We start from the raw sequence: 18025 nt of genomic DNA, 5'->3' as shown, positions 1-18025 counted from the left end.
AAGCGTTCATGATGACACCGAACGCAGGGAACTCCAAGCATAGCTGCAGAAGGAGAATCGACATAGGTGAAAGAGGAACCGAACAGACATAGGGATCGAATGGCTAAAGCCATGAACAGAGATAGTCGAATCAGTTAGAGTCAGATTTGGATTTAGAATTGAGAAGATTCCAAGCGACCAAGAGAGATAGTGAACAGTGAACCCTGAGAGGAGGACTGAACACAAAGAACAGTAAAGCCAAGCAGAAGAGACAGAGGGCTGAGCTGACCAGGGGCAGCGTCGTGCACCAGAGAGCTTGAAGATTCAAGCCTTCCCATAGAGGAATCTGTCCGGACTGAGCATCACATTTGGCTCTTTCCACTGTAGACCAAGGGTCACAGAGTTGGTAGGAAGAATAAGAGTCTGTGTACTCCAAGTGGCTTGGGGAATCCAAGAACCACCCTGCCAAGCAAATTCTGCTTCAGGAGATCTCATATTGAGTCCCTGTATTGTAATTTCTCTGCTTAACGACACAATAAAACAAGGCCACCACTAAAGTTGGACCGGAGACGTAGCCCTGGAGAATAGGGTGAACTCCTTATTAAAACTATTTGTCTTTGTGTTGCTTACTGTATTTCTTTGTTGTCTCTCCATTTTATTATCTGTGTATTAGCAATCTAATTGATCTGTTGTTTCAATAACACAGAACACACACCAGCACATGAGTCTGTAATACCTTTAGTTTAATAAATCTTTAACTGATGGCACTCATAGGGTGAATATCTGATCAAGTGGTATTAGAGCAGAAGGTTGTAAGGTTAGACAAGCTTGTGTTGGTATAGTTGTGAATGCTCACAAGATCAAAGCTCAATTTAGGAGAAGGAGAGTTGGTGGAAACTAATCCTGAAATTGGAAGAGTCTATCCTTGAAAGACCATTTCAGAAGAAGGTTCTATGTGGCTAGACCCTCAATTCATAGAGAGTTTCCTAGCTATAAAGTCTATGGTTGAAGAAATGTAAAGAGACTTTAGAAAGCAAAAGGTGGAAGATGAATCAGGATCTAAGCAAGAGAAAGAAGAAGGTGAGTCTCACTTCCATGACAACTCCAAAGGAAAGGGGAAAGAGGAATACTTTCTCACACCTCCCAATAGCCCTGTACATAGTAAGAAAGCATCTTTGATTAAGTTAGACGTTAAATTTGATTTTACCATATATGATGGAGAGCTAAATGCTGAAAAATTGGACAATTGGATTAGAAAAATTGATGTGTATTGCAGGGTACAGAACATAAACTCAGACAAGAGTAATATTCAGCTGGCTAGCCTATGCCTAGGAGGCACTGCCTTGGTTTGGTGGGAAGGTAGAATCAAAGGTGATATGAAAAGCCATGGTAAGACCATCTCTGTCTGGATTGACTTTGTTTCTGCAATCAAAAAACAATTCTATCCACCTACATGCAGCAGGCCATGATGAGTTGGCAAACTCTTCGGCAGTTGAAGGGGCAAAGTGTACAAGGGTATACTCAAGAGTTCAGAAAGAGAGCATTGACATTGGGTATCTCACTAGACTCACCAGAGACTCTTTTGAAGTACATTGGTGATCTACACAACTACATGAGGCATACCATCCTCATGTTTAATCCCACTAGTATAGATGAGGTATCTGTACAAGCTACTCATCTAGAGGCTAGAGGAAAGAATGGGAATCCAGAAGTTGGAGGACCATCCCAACCCACTGTAAGCAAGAGCAAGGAGAAAAGAAAATAGAAATGGAAGGCAAGGAAGGCTAACACTGCACAAAAAGCTAAAGCTTCATGCACTCACTGTAAAAAGGAGGGGCATGATGATGAGCATTGTTGGATTTTGCATCCAGAGGTAAGACCTAAGAAGTTTGAGGGCAAGAAGAAGAAGACAACTACAACTATTCAGAGAGATTTGGGGTCAGACAAGGGAGATGAAACAACTATAGCAACCACAGGTATAAGAGGTAAGAATTCTAAAGCATCTACTAGTAATTCTGCTCAATCTGTTATTGATGAAGAAAATGAGAGAAAAGACATGAGCTTTTCCATATTCGAGTTATTTCCAAAATTCAAAAGATTGATACTTTGCTTGATAGTGGCTCTCAAGTAAATTTGATTTTTGAAGCAATTGTAAAGAAATTGGGATTAGCAACTACACCTCACAAGAAACCATACCCATTAGGATGGTTGAATGATAAAGCACAACTACAAGTGACTAGACAGTGCAAACTCAAGTTTTCTTTTGGGTCAACATTTGTAGATGAGGTTGAGTTAGACATAATTCCTTTGGATATATGTGGAATTGTTTTAGGAAGTCCTTACTTGTATGATAGAAAAGCTATTTTCTATAGAGCTAAGAACAAGCATCTACTGGTTAAAGATGGAATCGAATACTTTGTAAGAGCTCATAAGCTCAAGAATAATTATACTCTCATAAACTCAGGACAGATGAAAAGAATGATTAATTCATGCAAACAATTCTTACTGATGGTTGTAAAGGAAAAGAAACCTGATAAAACCAATGTATTTGAGGGCTGTAATGCTGAACAACAGGCTGATATAGAAAAGTCTATTTCAGAGTATGATGTCTTGTTTAAAGAACCTAAAGGTTTGCCACCCAAAAAGGGAATAGTACATGATATTATTTTTCAGCAAGATGTTCCATTGCCTAACATTGGGATGTACAGGTTGTTTGCTTTAGAGAATGCTGAAATCAAGAAGTAGGTGCAGGAGTTGCTCAAGGAAGGCTTCATCAGGCCTAGAACATCACCATGTGGGTCACCAATCGTTTTGGTGAGAAAGAAAGATGGCTCGTGGAGAATGTGCATTTATTACCGAGCACTAAATAAGATAACAATAAAAAATTGTTATCCCCTTCCTCGCATAGATCATCTTCTAGATCAATTAAAAGAAGTTGTTTATTTCACCAAGCTGGATTTGCACAGTGGATACCATCAGGTCAGATTTGCAAAGCAAGATGCATGGAAGATTTCTTTCAAAACAAATCAGGGATTGTATGAATGGATGGTTATGCCTTTTAGCTTAACTAATGCTCCTGCTACTTTCATGAGATTAATGAATGATGTACTCAGACCTTTTCTTGATGATTTTGTTATTGTGTATCTCGATGACATTTTGATTTTTAGTAAAATGTGGGAAGAACATTTAAAGCAGTTAAGCAGACAATAGATGTTTTGAAAAGACAAAAACTTTATGTTAAACTCTCAAATTTTGAATTTGGCAAAACATCTCTAAACTACTTGGGTCACATAGTAGGGGGAGGTGAATTGAAAATAGATCCCTCTAAAGTGGCAGCCATTGTGAACTGGCCTAAACCTAGGTCTGCTACAGAAGTAAGAAGCTTCTTAGGAGTAGCACAATATTGGAGGAAGTTAATTTCTAACTTCTCCTTGATTGCAACTCCCTTACATGCTTTAACAAGATTGAATAAGGTGTTTCAGTGGAGAGGCAAACATCAGAAAGCCTTCAACACCTTGAAAGAGAAAATCAGTACAACACCTGTACTCGCACTGCCAGATTTACAAAGGCCATTTGAGATCCAAACTGATGCCAGTGACTATGCCATGGGAGCAGTGTTGACATAGCACGACAAACCCATATGTTATCATTCTGATACTTTTAATCCTACAGTAGTAAACTATCCTACATATGTTAAAGAATTGTATGCATTAGTTTAGAGTGTGAAAAAGTGGAAACATTATTTAATGGGCAAAGAGACAGTAATACATACTGATCATCAGCCACTTCAATATCTACACTCCCAAACTAAGTTGCAACAATCAAGACATTACAGATGGATGGGTTTTCTACAACAGTTTCACTTAGTGATCAAATATAAAAAGGGCATATATAACAAGGTTGCAGACATGTTATCTGGACCCATTATAAATGCATATACCATACTAAGCATAATTCTATGCTACATGAAAGCTACATAGAACAATATGCTCAGGATATGGATTTTAAAGATGTATATGCAACTTTGAGTCAAGGCAAAAGAGTGGAAGAATTGGACTATCATATAAAGGACCGACTCTTATACCATTGTGGGAAACTCTACATTCCAAAAACTGAGAGAGTAAAGATAATTAGGGAAGCACACACTTCTCTGATATCAGGTCACTTTGGGGTAAGCAAAACAGTTACACAGCTGCAAAGACTCTGCTATTGGCCAAAAATGAATGAGACAGTTTCTATATATGTAAGAGGGTGTGCCATGTGTGCTAAAAGCAAGCCCAACAATAGAAAACTATGCTTGTACACTCCATTGTCAGTTCCTTCTCACTCTTGGGAAAGTGTTTCCATCGATTTTGTTAGAGGACTACCTAAATCTAGGAAAGGTCATGACTATCTATATGTTGTTGTGGATAGGTTCAACAAAATGTGTATTTTGATACCTTGTAGTAAACAGATCACAGCTAAACAAACTACAAAATTGTTCTTTGAGCATGTATGGGTTCATTTTGGATTACCCACTTCCATTGTATCTGATCGAGACACCCGATTTGTGGGGAAGTTTTGGTCTAGTCTATGGGAACTGATAGAAACCAAGCTAAAGAAAAGCACAACTTTTCATCCACAAACAAATGGCCAGACAGAAGTAGTAAACAAGACTGTGATCCAGTTACTGAGAAGATATTGCAGTAAACATCCTATGCTTTGGGATGAACACTTGTGTTATGTCTAGCATGCTTACAACAGAGCCAAACACTCTTCTACATAGAGATCTCCTTTTGAGACCTGCTTTGGTTTCACACCGAGGTCTCCTTTGGATTTTGTCTTTGGTAAAGACACCATGGTTGATGGACACAGTGATATGGACAAGGAAACAAGGTTCATTGAACAGATCCAGGAGATCCATCAGGCAGTACAGGAATAGCTGGAAAAGAGCCTGGCCAAGTAGAAGGCTAGGCATGATAAGCATCAGATGGAGCATAGTTTTCAAGTTGGAGACCAAGTCTGGTTGTATATCAGCAAGGACAGGATGCAAGGTGAAGGTAAAAAGCTAAAGCCTATCAGGTATGGGCCTTTTAGGATACTTGAGAAAATTGGTGAAAATGCGTTTCGCCTTGATCTACCAGCTTACATGCACATCTACTCAGTCGTAAATGCGATTGCTTGAGATTGTTTGAACCTTCAATGATTGAGGACCCTAAAGAGCAAATTCAATTGCCTTCTATTGATGACCTGCTACCTGAATACCTCAATGAGTTGCAGGAAGACACCATGTTGGACAGGAAGGTGAGGACAACACGCAGGGGAGATGTTGAGTACCTCAGCATTTGGCTCAAAGGTTCGAAGCCAAGCAATGCAAAGTGGATTGAGATTAGACAAGTGAAGAAATAGTATCCTCACTTAGTCGATGCTTGAAAACCAACTTTTGGTGGTCCAAAATCCTTTCAGTAGGGAGGTCATGATCTGAATTGGATCCATAGAAAGACTGTCGAGAACCATGACTAAATTTGGTTGAAAAAATTTCAAAAGAAATCCAAAACAATATCAAAAACAGCCTGAACCAGTGACCATGGCAGCTGATGTGGAACAACGAGGACCTCGGTCAAAGCGCGCTGACTGAGGCCCATGGAGACCACGCAGGAGGCCAAAGTAGCCCCTGGGAGCCTCGGAATGGGAAAAGGAAGAGTTTTTTGATGAGCGATTAGCGCTTAGCACTAATCATGCATCACTAGGCGAACCGGTCCCTGAAGGGGGGGAGCCCAAGCAATTGGTCACATTGGGAGCCAGGAAACCGCGGGCGAAAAAAGCGAAAAATGCTAACGTACGAAGGGAGGACCCGTACAGTGGAAAACCGATGGTATTGATCAGGGTTCCATTGAATGGTAAGAGGTTTTGGATAGAAATGGAGTGATTCCATACATCGATCGACACGTGGTAGGTGGAGATGAGAGAAAACCATCGTTGATCGCACGCTATCGGTCGAGCAAGTCAACTGCGCTAAACGTGCGTATGGTGTCGGATCTAGAGGGCCCAGATTAGACAGCTGAGATTGCACCTGATGGAAAGAAGTGGAATCGATAGGGAATTAAGCAACGTTCTAAAGGGATTTGGGATCCGTTTGACCGCCAGGATGGAAGACGAACACATCCATGACGTAACTAAAGAAACTAAATGACGAAGCATGATAGCACATTTAGAGGAGGACAAGTGGCCACTCCCTGAGCATTGATGATGACATCGAACATAGGGAACTCCAAGCGCAGCTGTAGAAGGGGAATCGACACAGGTAGAAGAGGAACCAAACAGGCATAGGGATCGAATGGCTAAAGCCATGAACAGAGATATCGAATCAGTTAGAGTCAGATTTGGATTCATATTGAGAAGAGTGCAAGCGACCAAGAGAGACAGTGAATAGTGAACCCTGAGAGGAGGACTGAACATAGAGAACAGTAAAGCCAAGCAGAAGAGGCAGAGGGCCGAGCTGACCAAAGGCAGTGTCGACCACTAGAGAGCTTGAAGTTTCAAGCCTTCCCATAGAGGAATCTATCCGGACTGAGAATCACATTTGGCTCTTTCCACTGTAGACCAAGGGTCACAGAGCTGGTAGGAAGAAGAAGGGTTTGTGTACTCCAAGTGGCTTGGGGAATCCAAGAACCACCCTCCCAAGCAAAATCTGCTTCAGGAGAAGTCATATTGAGTCCCTGTATTGTAATTTCTCTGGTTAAAGACATAATAAAACAAGACCACCACCGAAGATGGATCAGAGACATAGCCCTGGAGAATAGGGTGAACTCCTTATTAAAACTGTTTGTGTCTTTGTGTTGCTTAATATATTTCTCTGTTTTCTCTCCATTTTATTGTCTGTGTATTGGCAATCTGATCGATCCATTGTTTCAATAACACAGAACACACACCAGCACATGAGCCTGTAATACCTTTAGTTTAATAAATCTTTAACTGATGGCACTCATAGGGTGAATATCAGATCAAATAAAAGCCCACATGAGTATAATACAAGATCCAAACGTTGATGTAGGATTCTAAAGTGATTGTTGATGTCTCCAAATAGTAGGACAATCCCTTAAAGTAACTCAAAATGTGAAAAACCTTAACTTCCAAAAGGCTTGTTTCCTTTAAAAAGTGTGCAAGTAAAACCCCCAAATCATCCTCTACATGTGGATGTATAGGCCTCCAAGGTACTACATGCGGCCTTCCAAAACAATCCAAAATGTTAAAACTCTTCTACATCATGTAAATGCGTCTTCCACTTATTTTCCAAGGTGGATGCAATCTCCAGGTCATGGTCAAAACAATTCTAAAATGTTGATCTACCAAATCCACTTCATCATTTATACTTACATAGGTTATCCAGCTTACTTCAAGCCTTCATTTTTAGTTTGTCCCAATCAACATATATTAATGCCCCTGTGTTTAATTTATTAAAATGATATACTCACACTAATGTAAATCTATTTTTTAAGTATGTTCTAAGCAACTTCCCATCACTTCCAAGTTCAAGTGCTTTGATAAAGAATCTCATTAAGGGAATTTTGAGGTTAAAAATGGCCCTCTAAACAAAAGTTGTACTAACAAAATTAACTTTAAGATAACCAATAGAACTCAAGATGATGATTTGATCCCAAACGATAAATATTTTTGAGGGAAAAGAAGAAAACTATTTTTTTCTATTTGTAATTTCAATTTATCTCCTTATAATTTTACTCAAATGTCAAGTGTAGACACTCATTGGATGCAGAATTATTTTTTTCATCCAATGAGTACCCATTCTTCATACTTTTGAGAAGACCCCTATAAAAAACAATGAAGATGCATTAAAAAATGTGTTCAACATGTATTTTTAATGTATCTTGAATTTTTTCTTGATGTTGATCTTTTTATAAGCATGTAGAGTGGGTACTCATTGGCTATGGAATTTAATTTCACATCCAACAAGTGTCTATACTTCACATTTGAGTAAACCTTTAAGGAGATAAGTCAAAAATACAATAAAAGAATGGTTTTATTATTTTAACTATTATTTTATTATTTTCCTTAGGAGGCCCATTTTAGACCTCAAAATTCCCCTGATGTTCCTTCACACTATTAATCCTCATCTTATAAAAATGTGTGACGGTTGCATAATGCAAATGATTAAGAACCAATGCACCCCTCATATGTTAATATTAAGTCTTAAAGGATGATCTACGTTGGTGCATTTCAATTGCTAATTTGCCTTTTTAAAGGTGTCTTTCTAAGCTTATCAAACTTCTTGGACATATGGACTAATAATGGGACACCCTAGGTCTGTCATAAACATTAGATCTATGCCATTATCTTTATCAATTAAGTAAATTATCTCTACTACTCATACATGACCCTAACAATGTACCGATGATTGGAAATATCATTATGTGGTTGATGTTTGGTGTGCTCATATACTTATGATAAAAATTCCAAGATTAAATTTGTTACTCAACCTTGTATCTTACTATCATTCGAGAAACCTACAAGTGTCAATCTATGTCAATGGGGTGATAAGAACTCTAGATGCCTAGTATCAAGTTTCTTTTGTTAGATCCTTCAAAACCTTTCTAAGAGGTTAACAACTATCTCTTTGTATGTTAGTGGATAATAGGGTTAAAAGATATACCAAAGTAAAGGCTATATTCATAATGAAAATAAATGATACATGTTACCATAAAATCTAACATGTTTAGTGCAAAGGCTCACTAAGCAATCCTGTTAGACACACATGGCAGCAACATAATCTGAAAGATAAAACATGAAAATACATTTTTATTAACAAGTGGTATACATTTATAGTACATGGTTTGACCGTTGGGTTGCACATCCCAAGGTCTCTCGGACTCCTTTTGTCTATTCGACTTCCACACTAACCCATTGAGGATTAGGTGTCCAACATTTCCCCCCTTAATCTTAAGGGTTACGTATGAGTCCAAGAAGAGAGCTGTAATACAAAATGTGCAAAAATGCATGGCAACACTAAGCTGAATGTGCTCTTCGAAATGTTGGTATAAAGGGCGGTGGTTTAAGGATGACCACCAACACTGGAACACTTAGTGCAGTTCCCGGAACTCTTCCAAAACTGGAAAGAAGTTGAAGTCTTCTGCTAGAGGAAGCGCTCCTATTATTTTGAAGAGGGAAACCTTCAACCATGAAAGGGAGGTCTCACCCCGCATAAAAGGGAGAACTTCAACCTGAAAAGGGAAGTCTCAACCTGTGATGGTTTAAGGATGACCAACAACTCTAGAATGCTTAATGCAATTGCTGGAACTCTTCCAAAACTGGCAAGAAGCTAAATTCTTCTGCTAGAGGAAGTGTCCCCAATTTTGTTCCTAGAATTCTTCCGAAACTAGAAAGAAGCTGAAGTCTTATTCTAGAGGAAGTGTCCCAGATCACCAACTAAAGGCATGTTTAGGGGCATCTTTGTTTCTGGTTACAACTTTGAAACTGGTGTGACAGGTTGTGGCTCAGGCTCGCTTGATGTGGCTTTGAAACTTGTAGATGACCACCATTTTCCCCCCTGCCAGATACAAGGTGAGATGATGGAGAAAGCTCAACTGCAAGACTATTCAATACTCTGGAACAATTTCTGACATGTGATTGGAATATCTTCTTGGATGTTGATGCCCATTACCAAGAAGCGATCCATCCAAGATGAATCTTTGTTCTTGCAGGACGTTTGTTTCTGAAGCATCTGTCTGAAGAATGGGTGGTTTTATGACAATGCTTACATGGATGAAGATCAAAATAGTGATCTTTCAAATGGCCAACTCAGTCATAGTGTTAGCGTTTCACAATCTATTGTTGTTGCTGTGGAAGAGGAGTAGAATCTGGAATAGCTGGAGGTGAACTATCATGAAGGAATCCAACACTCTGAAATTGAATGGGATTTGAGTAGTTTGGAATATGAAAGGAAAAGTCCTTCTCATATCCGAGACTAGTTCTGTGTTTGTTATGGACAAGCTCTTCCTAAGGTCTGATGATGGGCTTGGGAAGTGCAAGCTGAACTTCTGCATCTGCATGTAGCCTTGCTGCTTTATGGGATTCTGTTTCAATGTTCTGAACGGAAACAGGTTCAGAAAGACTCCTCTGTTTTAATTCTTCTTGTTGTCGCTGAGATTCGAGCTGCAAAAAATCAATTTCTCTTGTGCATTTTGTAGATAGACCTAAATGTCTGTGAGAGAAACTTTGTTGACTTTTAATGTATCATGAGTAGTGGACAATATGAGAGTTTTGAGGAACTCTAATACCTCATTGATTCTAGACATTTTTTCTTCAATGTTAGAATTACACCTTAAAAACTGATCACAACTACTACTCAATGCAGAAAAGTAATACCCACTCTCAGTACACAACAATACCCTTTATAAATGTGCAGGAAATGAACAGTGTGCAACCAGCAAGCACCAATTACAATCCATATGTATAAAAAATAAGATTTTACTCATGACCAACACTATGTTCTAACAATACAACTGACTAAACTTTTCTCCACAAAAGGTTACTTTTATTTGTCAAAACAATCATTGCCTTTATACAGCCCACCAAACTCTTATGCAGCAGTCGAATCAAGGAATCAATGCATATATATGTAGACAAAAACTATAGTGAGTTTTAAATACAATGCCACAACTGGGGCAACAGCAACTGCAAACTTGCTTGGATCCTTCAAATACTCCTTCACTTTCAAAGTAGAAATGATGGCTATCAAAACTTCAACAACTATAGCACCATGTCATGGACAGGACTTGAATGCTCATATATAAATACTTTGACTAGGGTACGAATCAATATTCTCTGATCTTGCCACTTTCTTCAAAGAAAACAATAGTCCACTGTAAGAAACCCAACCGGAATAACTAAGAGAAAACCACAAAGAGTCCTGAGTTTGTATGGTTTGGTCCACTGTAGTATTTTAACAAACAGTTTGTGTATCAAATGCTGTAGGTGCATTCCTTGTTGTTGGCTCATGTAAATACATAATATGATGGGACAAATACTTGTGGAAGAACATAAAAATATTAATTTAATATCAACTTTAGACCCAGCAAGCATAAATAATACTAATAACAAGTGTAGCAAGCACAAACTTCTTCACTCTTCAATGAAATACATGTTTATAGTTTACACAATGATGTTGTAGATGCTAGAAGCCATTTAACTATTTTAATAGATAGAGCGGAGAGCTAGTACACAAACAAAATATGATATATATATGCACTGTCTATGATGGCATTAACTCACGGTTCGCTTTAGCATTGGAGATACCAGATTTGAGTAAGTTACTGGCGGATTTTTGGCTACCTCTTCAACATATATCCGCACCTCAGTATAAGCTACAACAAGTCAATAAATGCATCCCTTGACTCTGCTAAACTCAGCTCACAAGGGGTAAATCAACCAGCAGGCAGTAAACTTGTTCCTTCTTTCTTCTAGAACAGTGTCCAACTCACCACAGAACCAAATACAATGCTCACAAACAACTTCTAGGGATTTGAATTGAAATAATATTGCAACACAATACCTTCAAAATCTCAACGTACAGAAGTGCTTGGCATGCACAATGATGTTGGAGATTCTTCAACGCAGAAACACAAATCACACTCTACAATTGAATATGTACCTCGTTCCAACCCAAATTCCATAAACGTGCCCGAACATAATCGTTCAATCCCATTTCAAAACATGGCTCTGTTTCTGTATCACATGCATTCATTTCCTCCACAAAAATGTAAAGAATTCGAGTTTACAATTGCACAAAGTAGAACTAACCATGCCAAAACGTTATGGGTGGCAAGCAGCTCATCCAACAACAAGAAGAAGCAGCCTAGACCTCTTTCCTTTGGAGAATGTTTGCTGGATTACATTGAAGGAGGACCAAAACTAAGAAAATGGTATGGGGCACTAGATCAGCTTCCAAGAGATGGACTTGTCGGCAACAAGGAGGATAGATATCAAGGAAACTGTCTTTGAAGTTCGAGATGCGGTGCTGGTTATGGATGGTGATAGAAAAACTGGCCAGATGGGCATGTTAGCAGAAGATGAAAATCTGAAAGGAATAGAACATATCATTCTCTTATCTCAGTTGGTTGTGCTTAGAAGTGGTGGCGACATTCAAGCTTTTATGAATGAAAAAGCTAAAAGGTTAGCTGAGGCAGATGAGATAGCTGTTATAAACTCAGGAGTTCCATACACAATAGTGAGAGCAGGTTCATTGCAAGATAAGCCTGGCAATCAGCGTGGCTTCAACTTCAAAGAGGGTTGTGCTGGGAATGGAACTCTTAGCAGAGAAGATGCCGCAGCAATTTGTGTTGAGTCACTCAACACCCCCGTAAAAATAGGGACTTATATTTGAGTGGTTAATGGGGAAGAGAGGGTACAAAATTGGAACGAACTTTTCAGTTCATTGGCTAACAGTGGCAATCAAGAATGAGAGATATTTTCCTGTTCACATAGGAAGGGAACCATTGAGAAAGCATGTTTGGGTACTGTTACACAGCACAATGCTTCTTCATATTGAAAAGTATCTCATGATATATGAAATAAGGTAAGCATAGTTCCCAGGGTAATTGAAAACCTGATTCCACTTTGGATGAAACACTTGCATGAGCTGATTAAGCCATATTCCAAATGTTTGTGCTACAGATCATATGTTGGCTGCGTTTTAAACTTCTATACTTCGATACCCATATTTGGTCAGAGATTCCAAACCACTAACGGGCGTGCCAACTGTTAGGAGCGAAGAGAAAATGCAGTCGGACAATTATGTACAGCCCAGGGAGCATAGAGGGTGCAGACAATGATTAAAAAACCATATGGCAGAGAGCCCAGAGAGCGCACAAAGCCCAGAGAGAAAATATGGCAGAAAAACTGATACAAGGAGTTACAACTAATTTTAGGAATGCTAAAAATAGGGCTAGAGAAATCATAGAGGTTGCAGCTAGACTTTAGCTAAGTAAATATTCATGAAATGCATAAGTGATGGCAGAAATGACCTACACATAAAGGCCATAGAAGAAATGACTCAAAGTAATTATGCAAGGCAGGAATAAACTTGGCTCTGATACCATGTTACACACACATGGCAGTAACATAATATGAAAGATAAAACATGAGAATACATTTTTATTAACAAGTGGTATACATTTACAGTACATGGTTTGACTGTTGAGTTGCACATCCCAAGGTCTCTTGGACTCCTTTTGTCTATTCGGCTTCCACACTAACCCATTGAGGATTAGGTGTCCAACAAATCCAAGTATTATGGAAAAAACGAGATTAGCTTCCAATTTCACCTCAATGACCTCTCTCCTACTACTTTTTTGTTGGATGTGATCCCAACAAGGTAGGATTCCCTAGCAAGACTTCAAAGGTTAGATGACTAGGGTTCCAAGCTAAATGGCTCTTGAAGTAGCTTGCAGATAAATCCCCTAGACATGTCTTCAGTAAATGAGGGTTCAAAGGTGATAAGAGTCTAATTCTTATGGGATAAGGTACCCAAAAAACCCTTGAAGTCCATGATAATAATTACAAATGTTCAAGCACACTTTCCACCAACCTCAATAAACTAAGGAAAAAATATTATAAGCTATGGTTTTTCTGGTATGCAAGTTTATAGCATGCAATAGCATATAACAACAAAGAAATAACCTCAAACTGATAAGATCAACAAATGATTAAATACTATTAAAGAGGTAAGCAAGGGATAGGTCAAATTTAGTATTTTCATGTAACAACAATAAATAACGAGATGTCAACCCTATTTTAGGGGTAAATCATGCAATTAATGCTAGAATTTTCCTTTTAAAATTTATTAAATGTAATTCTTATCCATAGAATAGTAACATATAGATGTAAAATTGCCATAAAATGTAGATTTAGACCAAATCCTAACCTTAGTTACCAGGAAATAAAGGAACAAGAAATTTTCAAGGTGATTCAACAATTAAGTGCATCTGCTCAATTGGGCAATGAAGTAATTAGGGTGAGAGAAATGATGGAAGAAGTTGGATAAAGAGGGTGGAAGCCTAATTTTATTCTCTTAGAAACCCTAGCGACTTCTTTCATAGGATATTTAAAATCAAAAGATGCACGAAACAAGTTATTTTGATGGATTCTTGAATGGAAATTTCTGTATAATCACATAGAAACAAGATCTCATAAAATATATTGCATTGTATGGTACAAGAGGAACCCTAATTTCATTCAATAATGTGAAAAATGAAAGAAGATAGCATTAAACTTACACAATTTAAGAAAGAACCACTTCATCAATACATAAGATAGTCTCTCCATGCAAAGATATCCTCCCCATACAATTCACATCATCATTTAGACATTGCATCTAAGAGAAAAAGAGAAAAGAGCTATTGTCCACTCAATCAAGAGAAGAGAGATGAGATAGTGTGATGATCCAATGAAAATGACTTCCCCCTATTTATATGAGGGAAAACAAGTCATTTTTATTCAATTTATAATTAAAAGTTCGTAAAATTGTGCTTGAAGCATTCAACTAGGCTAATAGGTCAAAATATTACCTAAAGATAGCTTTACAAATGATAAATCATTATAAAAATTTCATAAAACCTCCACATGTGTGGGAGGAAAAGCTCTCCAACATCAAATCATCCTCCAAAAATGAGATCTCCATCAAGAAAGTGACAAAGAGTACATCATCAAAATGCATGTCTACATCTTCAAGTAACATCTTCTCCACCAAGATATCATCATTAAGAAGGCTTGCATCACCCTCCTAGGGCATGCATGGGTCATGTGGCAAACCTAGGATCAATGTTGGTATCAAAATAGTGTGTGATAGCCCCATAAAAACCATCTCAAGTGATCTTCATAATCATATGGGCTATGGAATAGGGAAATGTCCATTAAGCAAGTTCAATGCCAACATGGGAATGTCTTTGGTCCATATTGACATGTCATCAATCAAACCAATGCCTTGGCTTCTTGGATCAATGTTTTAGCATCTGTAGGTGGGTTAAGGGGCATACAACCATGTGGAGTCTCCTCAAATCCCAATTCTCATCTTAGGAAGGGAAATATTATGGTTGTAGTGTCATATGTGCTCTCAAAGTTGGACTATACATCCTCTTCACCACGACAGAAATGTGTCAACCCATGCCTCAATAGATCTCTACTACATGTGTGACAAACCATCTGAGACATACCCATGATACCAAGTGAGATCAACATTATTAGGGAAAAAACAATTAAAAAGTATCATAGTGGACCATATTCAATTTTAGGGGCATAAAAATACATCATAGAAGCCTCTCCTTCAAATGTCTTTCTAGCTCATGATGTGTAAGATAATTACCAGCTTATTCTAGGAACAGTCATGCAATTATCCCTTTTAGGTGCATCCATCCCCTAAGGGGAAGGGAATTTCACAAGTAGGCCCATCTATCCATAGGTACATATGATGAATGTGGTTATGAAATGGGAAAGACTTCAAGAAATATGTTGACAACCATGTTACCAAGTGAAGGATATCCAAAATATTGAGTATAATGATGATAAGAGGGGTCAATTATGGAGGCATGAGTTATCCCTTTCCTCAATTTTTTTTTCTACCCCACTGGTGCACTTTTTACTTTAATGATGTGTCTTTCTTTTTCCATAGCTTAGGTGACATATATCACTTGATGTTTTTCCAATACCCCTTAAATATCTAGCAGTTTGTTTCTCATTAGTGTTGGGACATTCATAACTTCATTCGTTTAGATAGAGAATGAAATATTTAGGAATCAGGTGATAACAAATGAGGGGGGTAGAGCTCATGCTAGGATTTTACCCACATGCTTATATATGTCCTAACCATCTTTTGCATTTTTCATCTTATTTCTTTTGTGGCTTCATATGCTTTTATATTTCTTTTAGTTGCATCGACCTCTTAGGGAAAATATTCTAGGCCCCAAAACAAAGACGTGGATATAGGTTATAATCCCAATGACCAATGACCATCAACCCAAACAATCGAAGTGGATGTAAGGGATAAATACAAGGTGAAAAGTGTAAATCACCTTAGGCATGCTATATCAATAAGTTCCTCCTATTAGTGAAAGAAAAGGGCCTTAGGGGAGGTCACAATAGACTAAGGAAAAATAATAATATCCTAAGCGAAGTGTTTGAACACGGGTACAATCAAAGGTGCTAAATCATCAAGCATGGATTTTGGTCCATATTTATATGCCCCAAACATTAAATGAAAGCACATGATTATAGAAATTATTAGTGTACCTTTTGATAAATGACCTACCTTCATTATAGAAGTATTCTAGATGGGAAAGGGAACTAACTAGAGCACAGGTGGAGAGATTTGAAGTAACACTATCTATGGATCATCATAGGACTATTGGCTAGTTGGCTGACCAATGAGGATACTTTTTTTCTCCGAGGGGTTACCCACTTTTGGTGGGTAAAATTTGGCTCCAACTTGTTGATGTTTGTAGCTTAGGCAGGTATTTATCTAGAGGCTTGAGTGCTTAGGCACATAGAAGTTTTGCAAGATCTCCTTAAATACTTGGTATGGTGTGAGAAGGTTGTTTTTGTAACTTAGCCTAAGTTAGACCTAGGAAAACATGAGGAAAACCACATATAATTATTATGTTGGCTTATTGAGCTAAAGTAAACTTAGGAAAATTAAAGTAAATTACTTTAGTGAATATGTTTTAATTTCAACCCTTAATCGCAAGTGAGGTGATATCTAATCTACGTAGTCTACGTAATTTCATAAAATATCTTGTCAATGTTAGGTTTTAGTAACTTGTTCTTATTAGTCCCTGCCCCTTCGGAGCTGCAAGGACTATTGTAATCGTTTTTGGGATTTTCATTATTCGCTGCAAATAAATCAAAGTTAATTAATTTAATTTAATCTAATGCTTTTTATTTATATTTTACAATTTTTTTGGTAAACAATTAATAAATTTAATTTAGTCCAATCTTTTATATTTTATGAAGTTTTTTTGGTAAACGTGTAAGTTTGGTACAACTATTATTTCAACAAATACACAACTTAGAGGTCTTATTTGGCCTCATATCAAGGTAAGACTTACTGAAATTTACGATAAATACCAATTGATATAATAGAATTTGGGCTTCAATTAATTAATGCTGACATTAGTTTGCAAACATTTTATGTTTACCAATTAAGAACACAACTTTAAGAGCACAACTTTATGTTTACAAAGTTTTCAAGGGTTTAGACACGGATCACACATCTTTAAATACTTTGTAAACACTTTTCATGCCCATACTCCACTTGTCATTACTAACAAATGTTTGCACAGATGCTCAAAAGCTCAAAATTGTCCCTGTTGTTACATGTGCTTGTGGTTACATGTTGCATTCACAATAACTAAAAAGCTCTCTGGTCCAAATTTACAAACACGACGAAACAAGTGAAATGGTAAGTATGCCACAGTATACAAAATCTAGGAAGGTCAAAGGGTCTTATATATTTTGTGAGTTGCACATGAAATTTGAAATTTCGTCAAAGAAAAGCATAAGCTTGCTTACGTTACCTGATTAATCATACAAAAGTCTTTGTGAAATGATAGTTTTGTGTGAGAAGATAAAGGTATTACTCGTGTTTATGTAGCTAAAATGTCTAGCTACCATTTGCCGCCTCTTTGCAAGTTGAGAAACAACCTCTTCACTGTCTACCTCTGCCCTCACTAAGCGATTTAATTCCATATCTTCCACAAAAGTTTCCTGTAGCTAACATCAATATTTTTTTTTCATTCATAATTGTTATATGTCAAGTGTTAAGTGTTATCGTTCATAATTGTTATATGTCGAGTGTTGAGTGCATCTACAGTTTAGCTAGGTGCATGCATATAACAATTTTAACGAGATAAATTTTAGTCTACAGTATGCCTCTATCCTGCTTTCTTTAAACGAGATTTAAATTTAGTACTTGCTACAAATTCTTGAAAGCAGTAAATAGGTACTCACTGACTTACATTTACCCAAAATTTATGGACGTTGAGTAAGCCAAAATTTCAATAGC

General features: G+C 37.6%; 1 pseudogene; it reads left to right on the top strand.

Moving 5' to 3' along the window:
• The first annotated feature begins 11685 nt into the window (after positions 1 to 11685).
• LOC149147210 (uncharacterized) lies at positions 11686 to 12520 on the top strand (annotated as a pseudogene).
• Positions 12521 to 18025: the final 5505 nt, after the last annotated feature.

Source organism: Pinus tabuliformis, chromosome 9 (assembly GCF_031772625.1).
Source record: "Pinus tabuliformis cultivar Carrire ecotype Pingquan chromosome 9, CPIR1, whole genome shotgun sequence".
NCBI classification, from domain to species: Eukaryota; Viridiplantae; Streptophyta; class Pinopsida; order Pinales; family Pinaceae; genus Pinus; species Pinus tabuliformis.
The sequence above is the reverse complement of the archived record's forward strand: the minus strand, read 5'-3'. Positions and strand labels throughout refer to the sequence as shown.